Here is an 18,884-nt window from a genome sequence, read left to right as displayed (position 1 = left end):
CCTACTTAAATTATAATCACAAAAATTAAGTTAAAATCACAAACATAAATAAATGATATTACTTTAAATGCTTAACATCTTAAGAAGTACAAAGATGACTTTAAAAATTTCTGCTTCCATGAAATTACTAAAAATAGTGAAAACTCATTTAAAAAATTTAAATGCTATATTACAAAATATTCTTAATGCAAGAGAAAGTAGTAAGAAGGAACAGAGAGAGGAACCAGACATGAGAAACAGAAAACAAGAATTAAATGACAGGCATAAATCCAACTGTATCAGTAATAGCATTATGTGTGAATAGACTAAACGATCCAATCAAATGGCAGAGAATGTCAGACGGAAAACAAACCCAAGATCCAACTATATGCTGCATCCAAGAGAAACACTTTAAATCCAGATACACATAAACTGAAAGTAAAAGAATGGAAATAAGATATACTGTGCAAACAGCAGCTGCAAGAACGCAATTGGCTACACTAATGAGACAACACAGACTATAAGATAGCAAACGCTACTAGGGAAAAAGGGGGGCATTTCATAATGATAAAAAGAAAATGTAACAATTATAGATGTAACTAACACAGCCCCAAAACGTATGAAGCAAAAACTAACAGAAACAAAGGGACAATAACGGTTGGACGTTTCAATACCCCACTTTTAATAATGGATAGAATAGGCAGATCAATAAGGAAACAGAAGACTTAAGCATTATACACACCCACATTCCTTTCCAGCAAAGGCAAAAAGAAGCCAGAGCACTTTAACCTATAGGTGGGTGACTAACTGTCCACTGGTTGCCTTGTATGCCTTTTCCCCACCCTCCACAGCTACTCTGGTAGTTACCGTGGATTGAATATAACGGTCCAAGGGCTCTTGTCAAGAAGTGGACAATTAAACGGTCACCAAGTAGTCTTATAAGGGGAGTAGGTGCATCAAGCCATCAAAGCACTGGATTCTTATACACTGTTGTGGGGAATTCCCCTAGGAACATCCTTGCTATGACAGGCTATAGGTAAATTAGCAAAGCCTAAACTTTGATCCTAAATATAGTCAGCAGTTTGGCTCTATTAACTGTATCCATCTGGTTGTAGGTTTTACAGATATACAAATAGGAGGCTCTAATATGTTGCTGCTAATAAAATGTGGTAGCCCTCATTGGGAGGTACACAGTCCTTGTGTTTTGATATTGAGGTGCTATGGCCAAAACTGGGAACTGAAGAGTCATAATTCACATGCTCATACTCTACAGGGGGAATCCACGAGGGATTCCTCTTTGTCACAGTGAAAAATCACTGAACATTCTTTTTCCTTGGGCACTCTGGTGATCAATTGTTTCTGCTAAAGGGGGGATGGGAAGAGAGCCAAATCTAAGGCTAAGTTTTAACGTCGTAAAAGTTTTACTTAAAATTACCTTATATTTTGCAAACAGACAGAGTCTATCTTTGGGTTTAGCTGGTTTGGGATTTAAATCTCATATGGTATTATTATCGGTACTACTTCCTGTAAGAAAACTGGGAAGGATGTTGAGTCACTAAAAACCCCAAGCTGTGAATTATAAAATTAAGATTCACTGGTAAAACAGGAAAAAGAAATGAAAACCAAATGGCTGCAAGACAGTATAAATATAACTATGGATGTGGACTGTCACATAAAAATTCATAAAGATCTCACTAAAGTTAAGAGATAATCTGTGAAAAACATTTTCTTCATTTTAAAATGTTCCACATACAAGCTATGCAAAAAGCATAGCTTAACTGAAGAATTGTCTACCCAGTAATCTTCCTTTATTTATGTCAGCCGTGTATTACAGAAAATTATTTTAAAAAGCCCCTAAAAATTATAGCCTCAAGGAAAAATCACTATCTTAAACACACACGCAAAAGCACACATATGTACGCACATAAATAGAAAGAATTTTACAAAAATGGGCCTATTATATTGTGGTGGTCCATGACCAGGCCCCTGTCGCTCTGCACCAGACAAATGGCAGGTGTGACTCCAAGGGCACAGGTCTGATTCTGAAAAAAGATGCGGTAAAAGCCAGGGTGATCAAGACAAGGCTTTATCAGGGAGCTTATAGAGATCTGCGCCAGAAATCTCATGCTAGACAAGGAAGCTCCAAGAGTCATGCGGGCTAAGGTCTGTGCACAATAGTGAGGACGGGGTGTTTACATACCATATAGTGCAGGGAGAACAATGTGTCTCCGTACAGAGGAATCTAAACAATAATTAATGAGGTTGTTTTTGTACTGGTTAATGGGTTTCAACTGACATTACCATGAAGTCAGGTCACTGCTCAGTAAGGTACTCTGGTTCCTTCCCAGAGTCCTTCGCTGGCAAGATCCATCTTGTAGTGTTCAGGACCCTCCCAACCCCTGCTACAGGTGAGACGAAATGGCAAGAAAACAATACGAACACACAAATTACCACAGCAAGAATTGCTTTATATATAGGGTGAACATTACCAAGAGTGAATGATGGCACAATTAATAGCCAAAACAATAGGCACAGAAAAATACTTGTTCCAGGGTAACTAAAAGCTCTGCATCTAGACAATGGCTAGCAATCTTTAACAAATATTTTTTAAATTACTAGAAAAAACAATACCCAAAATTTCTGGACACCAAGTTAAAGAGACGTTTCTATCTAAAGCTTCTGAATTGAGGGGAAGTCCTAACTAGTTCTCATTTATGCCAACCTCAGACATCACATCTCATCTGTAATTTATGTATCTCAAAATTTAAGACTCCTTCAAAAAAAAAAAAATTAAGTATAATACTACTGTCACACTTAACAAACTGGTTCTGGTGTTTTAAACTGACACTTTCCCTTATTGCTTTGTAAGTTTCACCTCTAATATGTTCCACAATGCAGAATTTATCTGGACAGTATGGACTCCCTCCCTGGGTGGTGCAAACAGTTGAACGCCTGACTACTAGCTAAAAGGCTGGCAGTTCAAGCCCACCTAGCGGCACCTTGGAAGACAGGCCTGGCGATCTGCTTCTGAAAGGTCACAGGCTTGAAACTGTAAGAAAGAGTTCTATTCTGCACACATGGAGTCACCAAGAGTCGGAATCCATTCAATGGCAACTAACAACTACTCAACAAGAATTTATTTGGATAGTTTCCACTGATATAGCTAAATTGAAGAAAGTATTTCATTGATTTGCAATATCGGTGTTACTGGAGAATGGCCTCGGTTCTTGTCTTCAGTGTAGAAAACAATTCGAACACTGAGACAAATAGTGCCAAGCAAGTAGAGGTTTATTAGCTAGAAGAGGGTTAGTAGCGAAAACTAGGCTTGACCAGGGAGTGTCAAGAGGGCTAGAGAGAGAGAGAGAGACAGACAGAGACAGAGAGACGAGACAGACGAGACGAGAGAGAGGCGAGACAAGATGAGATGAGACGAGAGAGGCGAGGCGAGGCGAGGCGAGACGAGACGAGAGAGAGTGAGAGTGCCCTATCCTTTTCTTACCTCCCGCTTTTATCTTTCTCCTGGCACCGCCTTCCCTTTCGTTCATTTTCTATGGGATGCCTGTAGGGATCATTTCCTTGGTTTAACTGCCAAGTCAGGGACCCCTGTAGGGACGATTTCCTCTCTTTCCAGAGTGCAAGCTCTCCCCTTCCCCCTTACGTTGGCATTTGTGAAAGAGTATTTTTCTTCAGAAAAAGCTACAGATATTTCTATAAAGTCAACAAAACCACAAACACCAACAATTACTTGTAAAGCCACTCTTCGGGAATTTCAAAAATATCAAGAGTTAATCAACCTATACTGGCTCTGGCTTTTTTGCATCCTTAGAGAAAAAATTAGGTTATCAGTTCTTGAAATAGGCTTTCAAGAATCTATTCTCAATTTTACATTATTTCAAAGGCAACTCTAATACTACTACAAATAATAGCTAACATTTCTTGAGCATTTACTACATGTCAAACGCTATACAGAGTTCTTTAAATCCATATCTCACTTAATTGTAACGACAATATTAATGAAGTCAGATAAATCAAGCAGTCCTGCCTAAGTAATACCACTATGATTAACAGGGTCATAACTATCACTGTTATAGCTATTAGACTGGCTTGTCACACTTCCATAAATATGGTCAGCAAAGCCACAAGAAAAACTGGGAAGAACGCAAGTCACTAAAAACCTGAAACTGTCAGAAGCTGTGAATTGAGGCAGATGGACTTTGTCCTATAGGGTCACTATGAGTCAGAATTGGCTCGATTGGCAGTGGGTTTGGTTTTCTGGTAAGGCAACAATGAGACCAAATGGATTCATACAGTTTACTACTTGAACAGCAAAAGTAAGATCAATGTCCTCAGTCCCACAGGATACTGAAACAGGAGAGCCAGATGGCCCGAGGAGCCAGATGGCTAGCAACACAGGCTGTGGAGGAGCCAAATCTGAACTGTGGCCATTTTATAGCCTCCAGCGACACCCCAAGGGGAGGGGAGGTGGTAAAGTCCCATGCTCAACAATGGCTATTTCTCACAAGGCTGCTTTATCTCTCTTTGTTCCAGAAGGATCTGCAGTGTATCCTGCCAAGGCAGGGGTCAGACTGAGATTAAGCCTTACCTGAGTGGCCTATGTGGAAACATGCAAAGTCTTCAAGGCACGAAGCTGTGGTGAAGCTCTTCCTGTACACAATTCCACTCTCCAGCTTTTCATGGATCTAGCTTTGAATTCTTTTCAGATACACAGGCCATACAGTCAGATAACTTAACTAAATGTACTAAGAGGGGCTTGGATCAAATCCTTTCTATTTGTTTTAGGCAATACTAGGTAAGAGTGACTATGTCTATAACATAGCAGCTGGATAGTCAGGTCTCTTTGGAGGGTAGGCCACAACCAGGCTCCCTATCCAGAACTAAGCCAGAAAAACAAGTCACAAACACAATCAAGGTTCACCGGTGGGAGCCAAACAGCTTTCTTCCTGAGGTGCTCAACCATTTCCTGATTAATCGAGGTGCAGCATGAGGTGTCAGCAATGGCTCATATCCCATGTTGACCAGCCAGCGGTAAGTTCAAAGCAACATGACTAATTATTACCACTCATGCAAGAAAATTTACACTAGCTTGTTTTGCCTCTAGAGCAGAGGCCAGAGACGAAATCAGACTATCTTTTCTGGTTGTATTATCCCTAACTTGGGAATTAAAGATCAGAGTACACGTGAAGGAGTCAAGTTATCCTTCCTTGGAGTTCGCCCTAGTAACTCTTCCTTGGAGCCATCTGTGGATATGCACCTCAAGGAAACATGGCCCATTAGAGGGATGGTATTCTTAAATATTTGGAAATCCCTGACACATTACAGATTAGTTGACTAGTGTGTAGCAGAGACAAGTAAAAACCACATAAGAAGCAATTATTCTGTTAGCATACAAACTAGTATGAGTACAGATATCATTTATTACGTATTAGCCAATTTTGTTCTCCTTCAGATGGACAAGGAGCCCTGGTGGCTCAGTGGTTAAAAGCTTGGCTGCTAACCAAAAGGTCCGCAGTCTGAACCCACCAACTGCTCCTTGGAAACCCTATGAGGCAGTTCTACCTTGTCCTATAGGGTCACTATGAGTTGAAATTGACTTGACAGCAATGGGTTTTCAGGTGGACAAACTCCTTGAGTGGAACTGCACATTCCTATAAAGCAGGCTGAAAGCCTAAGAGGAAAAATTTGATAAATTGTTACTCCCTGGCTGATTATACCAGTTGCAGCCCACTTCTCAGTGTCAATTCTGGTTGGTCCAGGTTCTCTTAAAAGGGCTGTAAACACCTCAACAGAGGCATCCTGCATCTTGTTGGCATGGCGTTAAGATCAAAGTGGGGACTAATGATCCAAGGGAACCTGAAGTCAGCAGGGTCAGGTAAAGGATGACAGGCCTAGCAACCTGTTAAATTCAGAGTGGTAGCTACCGTCCGGGTGTAGCAGTAGTTCAGTTGTAAAATTCTCACCTTCCATAAAGGAAACCCAGGTTCAATTCTTAGCCAATTCACCTCAAGTGCAACCACCACCTGTCTGGCAATATAGGCTTGTAGGCTGCTGTGATGCTAAACAGGTTTCAGCAAAGCTACCACACTAAGACTAGGAAGAAAGGCCTGGCAATTCACTTCCAAAAAATCTGCCAGTGAAAACCCTATAGACCACAAGGATACAATCCCACTGCGCATGGAGTCTCCATGACCCAGGGGCCAACTCAATGTCACCCAACTATAAAATCAGCTACGGTCTAGGGAAAACACCAAGAGAGTTTTGCTTTTCCTTAATTACGAGACAGATGATCAGCAGGAAGCAGGTCTGAGATATACCGTAATTCAATTACACCTAACAGACATCTACAGAACACTCTACCCAACAAAAGCAGAGTACACATTCTTCTCAAGTGCATGTGGAGCACTGCCCAGGAAAAAATAAACTACGTGCTAGATACCTAAGCAAATTTCAATAAAGACTGAAATCATACAAAGTATGTTCTCTGACAACAACAGAAAGAATAAAAACAGTAACAAAGAGATTTGAAAGGTCACTAACATGAAGATTAAAAAGCACGCTCCTAAACAATCAATGAGTCAAAAGAGAAATCATGAGGAAAATTAGAAAACACTCTGAAATGAATGAAAAGGAAGACACAACATGCCGAACTTAAACGATGCATCAAAAGCAGCGCTTGGAGAGAAAGTAATAGCGGTAATACCTGTACCAAAAAAGATAGCAAATAAAAAAAACCTAAACTTTCACCTTAAGACACTGGAAAATGAAGACCAAACTAAATCCAAGGCAAGCAGAAGGAAGGAAATAATAAAGATGAGAGAAAATTAATAAAGAAAAGCAAGAAAGCCAAAGTGGTTCTTCCAAAAGGACAATGAAATTAATAAACTTTTAGCTAAGCTGATCAAGAAAAAGACAAAGTATAAAATCAGGATTGAAAGAAGGACATTACCAACTTTACAGACATAAAAAAGAATTATATGGAAATACTATGAACAACTACACGCTAAAAAATGGGATGAAATTGACAAATTCCTAGAAAGACACACAAAGACTAAAACTCAAGAATAAAAACTCTTAAACAGGCCTATAAAACAGATTGAGTATTCAAAACACTACCCACAAAGAAAATCCCAAGCCCAGATGGTTTCACTGATGAATTTTATCAAACATTTAAAGAACATTAAAAACCAGTTATTCACAAAACAACAACAACAAAAAACACTGTTATCAAGCTGATTCTGAGGCATGGTGACCTCCATAAAAGACCTAAATAAATGGAAAGACAGCCCATATTCAAGGACTGGAAGACTTAACATTGTTAAATGGAAACATTCCCCCAAAGTGATCTACATATTCAACGCAATCCCTCTTTCTAAATCCTAAAGGCCTTGTTCGCAGAAGAGTAAAGGCTGATTCTAAAATTCATATGGAATTGGAAGGGACCAAAGTCGAGGGACTCAAACTTCCCTATTTCAAAACTTACCTCAAAGCTACAGAGATTAAGACTCAGTGGTACAACCGTTAACCATAGAGATCAATGGAATAGAATTTAGAGTCCACAAGGGAACCAATACTATTAAATGGGAGAAAGAACAGTCTTTTCAACAAATGGTCCTGGGATAACATGATACCCAAATGCAAAAGAATGAAGTTGGACCCTTTCCTCACAACACATACAAAAAAATAGATCAACGACCTAAACCTAAGAGCTAAAACTATAAAGCTCTAAGAAGAAATCATAGGTACAAATCCTCACGACCCTACATTAGGCAATGGTTTCTTAGATGATATCAAAGACAGTGACAAAAGAAAAAAAAAAAAAAGATTAACTTGGGACTTACTGAAAATCAGAAACCTTGGTGCTGCAAAAGATACCATCCAGAAAGTGAAAAGAAAATCCACAGGATGATACACACATTTGCAAATGGTATTCCCGATAAGGGACTAGTATCCAGAATTTATAATTCACAACTCAATACAAAACCAAACCATTTAAAAACTGGCAAAGGATCTGAATAGACAGCTCTCTAAAGAACATATACAACTGGCCGATAAGCACATGAAAAATGTTCAACATCATTAACCATAAGGGAACTACAAATCGAAACCACAATGAGTTTCCGTTATGGACTGAATTGTATCCTACAAAAAATTGAAATCCTATCCCCTGTACATGTGAATGTGACCTTGTTTGGGGATACAAGGTTTGTCTTTATAGATGTGATCAGTTAACAGAGTAGGGTGGGTCCTAAACGCTTCTGAGTGGTGTCTTACAAAGTGAGAACAGACGCAGTGACAAAGAGGGGTAAGACAACATGTGAGGATCTGGTCCACAAGCCAAGGAATGCCTAGGACTACCAGAAACTGAAAGAAACAAGGGAAGATCGTCCCTTAGAGCAGAGAGTGCATAGCCCTGCTGACTACTAGCCTGTAGAACTGCAAAATAAATTTGTTTTTTAAAGCCACCCACACCTTGTGGTCTTTTGTTATAGCATCTACAAATGAAGCCTCTAATTTGTTACATCTCAAGGGAATCTCTCAGCTCTTGTCATTAAATCCTTGCAACCATTCTAACTCTGACCAGAAAAATGTATAATTCTAATCTCACTTGGGGGCCCTGGTGGTGCAGTGGTTGAGAGCCTGGCCACTAACCAAAGCGTGGGCAGTTCGAATCCACCAGGTGCTCCTTAGAAACCCTATGGGGGCAGTTCTATTCTGTCCCATAGGGTCACTATGGGTTGGAATCAACTAGATGGCAACGGGATTGGGTTTTTTCGGTTTAATCTCATGTGAGAGCTCCAACTCTGCTGCCCTTAATTAATCAGTACACTTAGGTCACAGGAATGTAAGCATTGCATAGCTTACCTCTTCCTTATTCTGATGAGAATCCCAACAAAGCATTTAGAATTCTTCAAGGTCCAAACAATTCCTTTTTTTACAAGCCTTCTTCCAAAGTAAATTTTAACTTGCATTTCTATAAACAGGGTTGAAAAATTGATTTCACAATCTGTTCTCTCTTCATCGAAAACTAAATGCTTTCCATTGTCTGTTTAACACAGGAGTATGCCTCCATTTTTTGGTGGGGGTGGGGGGCCTGTTCAACATAATTAGACAAAATACAGATTCCTGAAATTCACTTTTATAAGTACATTTTAAAACAACTATGTTAGATCAATTTCTGAAACATTTGAGATCCTATTGTATAGAAGACACTGATAATCTAAAAAGAAAATCAAGGAATCAAGTAACAGTGCTATCTAGTGAGTACAGCCACAGTAGTAATGTGGAAGAACAAAACTTTGGGGCAAGTCTGCCATGGCTAAATTGAATTTAATGGCAGCATTCTTGATTTAAAGTAAGCTTACAAGTAAAAACCAAAGTAGTGCCTGGTACTCCCGAGCTAAAGAGAGCCTACAACAGAAACTACCGTGGTAGGTTTAAACAGCACAAAGCTTATAAACTGATTTAGAGCTTAAATGAGCAAACAGAATTTCTCATAAGACATGGTGTTGTCTTAGACCATAAAATATATTTCCTCTAACAAACATGATATTAGCTAGAATTTACTGAGCACTCAACGTAATGCAAGAGTTATTCTAAGTCACATAAATTAAAAGGTATTACTGTTATCTCCATTTTACAGATGAGGCAGATGAGGTTAAGTAATTTTCCCATGGTTATGCAGAGTGAGTGGTACTGACAAGGTCTGAACCTCAGTGGCTTGACTGTAAGGGCCATGGTCTTAGATATTAAAAATAACTAGTTTGGCCAAAACTAGTCTAGTTGCCTTGGAGTAGTTATATGAGATTAAATGAACTGGCCTTGGGTAGAGGGGATTTCCTTCTATGATGTAATCAAATGTAATATAATGACTTCATATCTATAACAATGCAATGTAATCACCTTCTGTAATATAATACAATCAATCAGCTGAGGTCATACCAGTGTAGGGTAGATTCTAAACCTAATCACTTGAGTTACAAAGGGATCAGAATACACAGATACAGATGTAGGGAAAGACAGATTCCATGTGTCTACAAGCCAAGGAACACCAGGGACTCCCAATTGCCCCCCAGTGCTACCAACAAGCACTATCAACAAACAAGGAATTGACCACATTTGGACTTTTAACCTACAGAACTACTGCGAAAATAAATTTCTGTCCCTTAAAGCCACCCTCTTGGGGTGTGTGTATGTTACAGCAACACTATGTAATTAAGACAGGGAGAAAGCCTTAAATAGACCTCTGCCTGGATATCTTCAACTTTAATCACCTTACCATAAAAAATCTCTTCTTCCTTACCTAAGATGGACAAATGAATTCACGGTACTTTGTCAACAATAAAGGAGCCCTGGTGTTGAAAACTGTTAAGCACCTGGCTGCAACCAAAAGGCTGGCAGTTCAAACACACCCAGTAGCTCCCCAGGAGAACCAGTGATCTGTTTCTGTCAAGATTACACTCAAGAAAACCCCACGAAGCAGTTCTACTGTCATATGGGGTTGCTATGAGTTGTAATGGACTTGACAGCACCTAACAATAAGAAGTCAACAATATTATCACCTCTCATGTCTTGTCATCAAATTGTGTCCCATAGTTGCTTTAATTTTTAATCAATGCTGCGTTAATATTTTGCATTAATTTCACTCCTCAGCAGATAAATTATTCCAAAGAAGTGTCAAAGACTAACACCACGTACTCTGTTCAATCAAAGCAGAGTTTTATTGACAGCAAGGTAGTTTAAATTGGGTATACGCAGAGGCCACAATATAAAACTATGTTCTCTAAGAGGTCACAGGCATCTAGGCAATGTTTACATTATTAAACCAGGAACTAACAATACAATATTCTGATTGGCTTACTAGTGATTTGTAAAAGTCAAAGGTGGATCAAGGAAAGCAGGGTGGGGAGGTGGTTTACAGTAATTGATGAACACAACATATGTGGGTTTACATGATTGACTTAAAAAGTCTTTGTTCATTAGTTACCACTAGGTGACTATAGGGGGTTTACAGAGTAGTTACAACACAATCACAGGACATTCTTTTCTGCTAACATAGCTTTCTCATACAATGTGGTTCCTGGGAGTGGCCTGCATGGCTTGATTACAAAAGAAAACATTTCCTTAGATACCAGATTAATTCTGTTTAAAGGTTAACTTCTTAGAGTAGAGCAGGCTTTTTCAAAATGAAGTTTGAGTTCAGGCCCAGAGGCAGCCATCCTTTAGTCAAGTGCCCCAAAGATTTAAATTTTAGGGGGCTGTTACCTAAGTAGAGTGTGAATAATCACTTGGTTAAATCACTGTAGACTTCTCAGAGGTAACATGCTTACCTTTAAAAACAATTTTATCATTCAATTATTGTCTATTCCTGTTTCCCTCCAGACAAGTCAATCCCCCTCCAAGCATATACTTGGTCCTAAGAATAAACAACAGACATTTTATAATTAATAAGAGCCACACGATAATGTTACATGACTTGACATTGCAATTTGATAACTGGGTTACCTAAGTTTGCACCTGTTCAAAAATTTGGTTAACAAGTCAATTAGAGTTAGCAGGGTTTACCGAGTGGGGGGAGCCCAGGTGGTGTAGTGCTTAAGAGCTTGCCTGGTAACCAAAGACTGACAGTTCAAATCCACCAGCCACTCCTTGGAAACCCCATGAGATGGTCCTACTGTTCTTTAAGGTCACTTTGAGTCGGAATCAACTCTGTGGCCATGGGTTTGGTTTTATTGACTGAGAAACTGTACAAGAGCAGCCCAAACTGAAAATGGCGAGGGGGGTGAGTTACAAAGCCCTTTTAAAGCTTGGGTATCTTACCGTTTAATTGGTTAGTCACATTTAATTTTCCTTTTGTTTTGAGAAAGTTGGTCACTGAATGTGAAACTGGCTTATCTTGATTGGATAAATGTTGCTAACTCACACTGTTAAGGATTGTTAACTCATGTTGATAATAAGGAAAACTTGCCTATGTTTCAGATTCTGTGTGAAATTGTTTCTTATAAGTGACCTTATGACTAATTTGTTTGGCTGTTGACCCAGGGAAGCCACTTTAACTCTTGCCCCTATAAAAATGTTTAACACCATCTAGCAAGTTTATTGAAATTCTTATTACGTGTGCTAAGTATCAAGAGTAGAAATTAGGTCTGACCTCAAAATACCACTCACTTTTTAGGTTGTAATTCTTGGGTGTTCCTCCAGGTCCACCATTGTCCTATCTTTCCAAAATAAACACACTTACACTAGCAATTTTATTTATCTTTGAACAAGGTTTATTGAGTGATTAATTTAACTCAGTGCCTAACACACGTGAAGCTCATTTTTTGGAAATCAAGGAAAGGTTTTAAAGACAGTGAGGAAACTAAGTTCTAAGTAATTGGTTAAGGAAAAGGTCTTTAATTTGGGGGGAGGGATTACAATAGTTTGGAAAGATAAGTCATTGATTACTGTCCGGTTTGGGTTGTTTAATGATTGGTTGGCTTGCTTCACCGGATCAGAAGGACAGTCAAACTGATATAAACCAGGCTAGGCTCTCAGGTCCCAATTAGTGCATTCCAGAGTCTGCGTCTGAGAGTAGGTTGTCTCTAGAGACAACCTGACCTTACCCAGGACACCTGGTACAAATTTTGCGCAGCTCTGAAAAACAGCCCTGGAAGAATGTCCGGGGTTACTGTGCGATTAGCCAAAATTTATGGCTTGAATTTGAACATTTAACAGGTTTACTAAGAGAGCCAGATTGTACAGGAAACAAATCAGTAAGTAAAACCTTAACATAGTGCGTGTTAACATTTACTGGGTAAAACTTACACATGATTTACGGCTAACACATTTAGCAGAAACTTAAAAAGCCCCAAACAAGCGGCGCGATCCGCCTACTAAAATTCGCCCCCAAGCTCAAAGACATCACCTGCTTATCTCTTTATTTTGAAGGCAGGCACTGAAAGCATACAATTACACCAACACAATTCCCAGAAAGCGTGATGCTGAACTCAGGACCCTAAGGACATTTTCGCGTCCCTGAAGAACACCTAAAAAGGGTATGCATTTACGCATTTAAAAATGCCTCGCGGAACTACTGCAGAGGGACAGAAAGCATCTCTAACACCGAAGCGTTCGCGGGCCGCTCGGAGATGCAAGCGGAGCAATTCTGTTTAGGGAGGTTTCAGCATAAAGGGCGCGGGGGAAGAGGAAAGATCTCGAGGATTACTACACGCAAAACAAAGGTTTTTTTTTTTTTTTTTTCCTTTTCGCTAAAAACATACGCAACTTCAAAAACACGCAGCCACCTAACCAACCGCCTATAGTTGAACAAAATGAGTACCCGCTCTCGCCACCCGCGACCTCGACCGTAAAAAGGCGGACAGTTCAAGGAAAACAGGCAGCAAGGCACCGCCCTTCGGGTCGAGGGCTCCGGCGTCGGCAGCGGGCCAGGATCCGCCCAGGCGACGGCAGGCGGCGAGCGCTGCGGGCAGGCGGGCAGGGTTCGGGGCGGCGGCCCGGGTCGGACGCGCGTGGGAGACCGAGGCCCGCGGCCTGGGGCTCCGTCCTCCCCGCAGAACAAAAGCGCTCGGTCGCCACACCCCTAGACCCGCCTCGCGGGCACCTCGGGATCCCCGCGCCCACAGCGCTGCTGGCGACTCCAGATGGCGAGTGAGGGGCCGCGGGATACCCGTCCCCACTTACCGACGAGCCCGGAGTCCGAGTGACATTAGCTAGGAAAACGCCGTACCTAGGAGGACGCCGCCGGGCTGCCTAGACCCAGAGTTAGTCAATTTGGACCCGCCTCCAGGGGCGGGCCGAGGAATGAAGCTCCTGCTCCCGCACAGCGGAGCCCCGCCCCGGGCGATGACGGCGGCTGCGAGGCTGACGCCGCCGCGGTCCTAGTGCGCTCAGAGTAGGCTGCGGCGGCGGCCCGCCGGGTCTTCCAGCGCGTCTGCCGAGGTTAGCAATGCACCTTCACCGGTCTGATAAAGTACAGCGCCGCGAACTGTGGTTCTCGACTTATAACGTGAACATAATTGCCTAGAGGGCATGTTGAAGAGACGGACCAGCCCCACGGCAAAGCGGTAGTCCTGGGTGGGGCTGAAGACTTGCATTTCTAAGTTTTTTCTAAGCAATACTGAAAATTCTGGTTTCAGAACTAGGGCTGAGCATCTAGAGCTGGGGTCGGCAAATGTTTTCTACCAAGGTACTGTATTAGTTTCCTGATGTGGTCGTTGTTGGTAGCTTCCTAAGGCTGCCTTAAAAGTGCCACAAAGTGGGTGGCTCGTGAGAAGGGAAACTTAACTGTCGCACAATTCTAGAGGGTAGGAATCCGAGTTTAGGATGTCTGCAGGGCTTTATGCAGAGCAACCTTTTCAAAGAAAAGGATATCAACCTAGGGTAAAAAGTAAACAAAAGAATCTTCTCTGAATCATTAGGAATGAAGAAGGACCAGAGGGACGGATTACCCAATAAGGAAGGTAAACACGTGTTTACTTGTGTTTACTTACTCATCTGTAGTGCACGATTTCACTGTTTTCCACCACATGGCGTTGTGAAACCCACGTGAAAATGTGCACTACAGATGAGTAAGTAAACACAGTTAAACCCGTGGATACCTTGCTTACTGGTTGATCCGGCCTTTAATTGATGCGCTGGGCTGCTAAACAAAAGGTTGGGGATTGGAACCCACCAGCAGCTCCTGGGGAGAAAGGTGTGGCAGTCGGTTTCCTTAAAGATTTACAGCCCTGGAAACCCTATGGGGCAATTCTGTCCTAGAGGGTCACTATGACTCCCAACCCACTAGATGGCAATGAGTTTGGTAATTTTTTTTTTTTTTTAATTGCGTGGCTCTGAAGGCTTTAGGGATAATTCCTTCTTGTCTCTCTTTCAGCTTCTGGTAGACCCAGGCGTTCCTGGCTTGCAGTTGCAACATTAACTCCACTCTGCCTGTCATCACATGGCCGCCTTCCCTTTGTGTGTGTCTTTCCCTTTTATTTACAAAGACACCAGTCATATTGGATTAGGACCCACCCTACTCCAGTAGGAGCTCCCGTTAACTGATAACATCTCCAAAGACCCTATTTCCCAACAAGATCACATTCACAGAACTTCAACACATCTGTCTTTATGGGAAACACAGTTCAATACAAAACTGGTGTAGAAAGACAACATGCACCTGAACAATTAAGGAAATGGTTTTATTCAGGCTATGGCATTCATTAATGCAATAAATAAGAGGATATTACCTAGGGTTTTTATCGGGACAAGTAAACAAAGTAATCTTCTCTTAATCATTATAGGAATGAGGAAGGACCAGAGGTGGTTCTTCAGGTATGGGAGGAGCCAGGGTATTCCTTTGTCCTTGAGGTTCAGATATTGGCTCTATCACTCACTAGCTATACAACTTTGGGAAAATCATTTAGCCTCTCTCTGCCTCAGTTTTCTAATCTGTAAAACTGGGGTGTCCTGGAGGATTTTTAATTTAAGAATAAATAAATGCTCCGGTTTGTCATGCATAAACTCGTTTAGTTTATTGCAAGGTAGTCATAACAAGGCACACACCTAAGACCCCAAGACATTCATTTAGCACTGGAGAATCAGAATTAACGATTAGTGTTAGAGTCTAAATCTTTAGACTTCAGGCCTTTCATGAGTAGTCTCAGGAAGAAAGACTTGACCACTCCTCAAACTCAGAGAAGGTCCCCAATAGCCAGGGTCCAAGGTTGGTTGTGATGGGTATGATCTCAGCAGGCTCTTGGTCTTCAGAGAGAACCAGAGTCAGAGAGACCTTTTGTCCATGCTTTCTTCTCCAGGAGGTGAGCAGAAATCAAAGGGTTTATCCACAGTATTTTTTATCTTGATTTCATAAGAAGGGTTAGGTGCTGTTATGTTTAACCATACTTGGTATGTTTTATTGCCAATTAAAGGAATTGTGACATATTTGTTTCAAGGCCATACAGAGATTTGAATCGTTAATATATTTTATTGTCAGTTAAGGAAATAGTTGTATGACATGAGGAGCCCTAGTGGCACAGTGGTTAAGCACTCCACTGATAACCCGAAGATCGGCAGTTTGAACCCACCAGCCTCTCTGTGGGAGAAAGATGTGGCAGTAAGCTTCCATAAAGATCACAGCTTTGGAAACCCTGTGGAGCAATTCTACTCTGTCCTATAGGACAGTGTCATGGATTGAATTATGTCACCCAAAAGTATGTGTCAAGTTGGTTAGGCCATGATTCCCAGTATTGCCTAGTTGCCCTCCATTTTGTGATTGTAATTTTCCTGTGTGTTGTAAATCCTAATCTCTGCCTGTGGTTAATGAGGCAAGATTAGATTACGTTAATGAGGATTAGGGTGGGATTGTGGCACCCTTACTAAGGTCACAGGTCTGATCCAATGTGAAGGGAGTTTCCCTTGGGTGTGGCCTGCACCACCTTTTACTAGATAAAAGGAAAGAGAAGCAAGCAGAGACGGGGGATCTCATACTACGAAGAAAGCACGGGGAGCAAAGTGCATCATCCATTAGACCCATGATCCCTGTGCCTCAGAAGCTCCTTGACCAGTGGGACTTTGATGACGAGGACCTTCCTCCAGAGCCAACAGAGAAAGAAAGCTTTCCCCAGGAACTGACATTCTGATTTTGGACTTCCAGTCTACTAAACTGTGAGAGAATAAATTTCTGTTAAAGCTATTCACTCGTGGTATTTTTGTTACAGCAGCATTAGATGACTAAGGTAGTGACTGTGAGTTGGAATTGACTCAACAGCAAGGGGTTTGGTGTTTTTGGTTTGTGTATAACATATGTATAGCAGTCCATGGTGTATTGACACAAAGGTTGCAACAATGGGCTTAAACATAACAGCAATTGTAAGGATGGCTCAGGACTGGGCAGTGGTTCGTTCTGTTGTACGTAGGGTCACTATGAGTTGGAACCAACTTGATGACACCTAACAACAACATGATATATGTATGTCCCAAAGCCAATTTACAGAGATTTGATTTATTAGAAATGATGGAGTTTGCTATATGACATATTTATGTCCTTGTTTACTACATACTTCACAAACTTCTGTTTTCTATTTCTAAGGTTAGAACGACTTTCTAATGACATATGTTTCTAATGACTTACAGGTAATGTTAGAGACCATCATAGATACAGTGTATACATGTTTCCATTTCTAAGTTCAGAAATTCTATTTCTAATTTTATATTATAAATGACATATATAGGTATTTAAGGAGCATCATAACTGTGTACAAAGCATTACAGAAGTACAAATAATAGTGACTTACACATAGGTGACTTATATGTTATAAAAGCATACATAATAGGGGGTAACAGTAGTTCCTACCTATAGGATTGTTGTGATACTTTCATGAGTTAATACATGTAATGCACTTATAACAGCTCCTGGCACATGGTGAATTCTCAGTAAATTTTAGCCAATACCATGTTTGTTAGAGGAAATATATTTTATACCTGTCTTTGTCATCTAGTGCTGCTATAACAGAAATACCACAAGCGGATGGTTTTAGCAAAGAGAAATTTATTTTATCACAGTCTAGTGAGCTTGAAGTCCAAATTCAGGGCATCAGCTCTGGGGAAGGCTTTCTCTCTCTCTTGGCTCTGGAGGAAGATCCTTCTCATCAATCTTCCCCTGGACTAGGAGTTTCTCCACACAGGGACCCATGGTCCAAAGGATGCACTCTGCTCCCAGCACTGCTTTCTTGGTAGTATGAGGTCCCCAACTCTCTGCTTGCTTCCCTTTCCTTTTATCTCTTGTAAGATAAAAGGTAGTACACTCCAGAGAATCTCCCTTTACATTGGATCAGGGCTGTCACCTTAATAAGGGTGTTATAGTCCCACCCTAATTCTCTTTACCATAAAATTACAATCACAAAATGAAGGAGAACAACACAATACTGGGAATCATGGGCTAACCAAGCTGACACATATTTTGGGGGGATTCAATCCATGACAATAGCCTAACAAAATTAATAAATACTATTTCTTATAAAAGGGCTCCAGAGGAGCCTTAGTTTAAGATTATCTGCTGGGGCGTATTTTCACTGGAAATAAGATTTATACCTTTTTGGTGTAAATGAGTGAACCTCCTGTAATTTTGCAGCTATATTCAAAATCAAGAGACAAGGTAGAAACTTTCACCGGGGCTCACGATTAGTTTTCTAGTGATGTTCTTTCCAAAAGACTAGATTCCCCACCTGGAAATCTTGAAGAGGCTGAGAAAAGGAATGTGAAAATGCAAGAGTTCTGATGGTAAGCATGAGTGTAGTTGATGAATCCTTGGCAATACTTAAGGCTGCCAGACTTAGTTAGATAACTGGACAAGTCAGTATGATCTAAAGCCCAAGATGATAGGAAATTCTCATTAGTCTCTGGGCTGTGCTCTCATGTGGGGACAATCCTGTAGACATTTTGCCCATAAGATAGAAAACAGCATAGAATTGATTTTGGAGGAGAAATGATGTAAAATGGGGGGGGGGAGGGTAACAGGGACTAAGAGGTGAGGGAAATTTATCAAAGTGTTAAGGGGACCTAGCAAGATGGAGAAGAATCAGAAACTTCCAGGATGAGCCCTCTGGAGAGCACAGAATATTGGTGTTCCAATTAGAGAACACTTCTCTTTCTAGTGGGTTTACTAAGGTGGTAGGGCTGAGCAAAACCTATGTTGGGTGAATATAGATCTTAGACAAATAGTTTTCGAAAGAGGAATTTTGAGGGCTAAACTATTAAAACCACAGATAAAATTTCTGAACTCTGAAAGAAGGTGGGGGAAATTATGAAGCTTGGTGAGTGGCCCCTGTGTCTATGAGAAAAGTGGTGGGATTGCCATTGAAGGGAATACAATATCTCCCTGATGTTTAAAGATGATTGAGGACACAGGG

The 18,884-nt window shown here is 41.0% G+C and overlaps 1 protein-coding gene and 1 long non-coding RNA gene across 9 annotated transcripts in view; one reads left to right on the top strand and one right to left on the bottom strand.

Annotated features, from left to right (window-relative positions):
• RESF1 (retroelement silencing factor 1) overlaps positions 1 to 13,771 on the bottom strand; it is a 35,757-nt gene extending 21,986 nt beyond the window's left edge. For 2 of the 8 annotated variants that reach the window (XM_049882742.1, XM_049882749.1), the window contains exons 1-3: positions 13,678 to 13,771; positions 11,325 to 11,410; positions 8,860 to 9,088 (exon numbers count right to left, since the gene is read on the bottom strand). The gene's annotated coding sequence lies outside the window, so the exon portion shown is untranslated. The other 6 variants (XM_049882746.1, XM_049882744.1, XM_049882743.1 and 3 more) reach the window with 5 other exon arrangements.
• A 49-nt stretch (positions 13,772 to 13,820) lies between these two features.
• On the top strand, positions 13,821 to 16,669 carry LOC126075292 (uncharacterized). Its single transcript, XR_007517149.1, has 2 exons — positions 13,821 to 14,182; positions 14,870 to 16,669. It is a non-coding gene; the product is annotated as an uncharacterized LOC126075292 (long non-coding RNA).
• Positions 16,670 to 18,884: the final 2,215 nt, after the last annotated feature.

This window comes from Elephas maximus, chromosome 4 (genome assembly GCF_024166365.1).
Source record: "Elephas maximus indicus isolate mEleMax1 chromosome 4, mEleMax1 primary haplotype, whole genome shotgun sequence".
In the NCBI taxonomy this organism is placed as follows: Eukaryota; Metazoa; Chordata; class Mammalia; order Proboscidea; family Elephantidae; genus Elephas; species Elephas maximus.
This window is presented reverse-complemented; position numbering and strand designations above follow the sequence as displayed.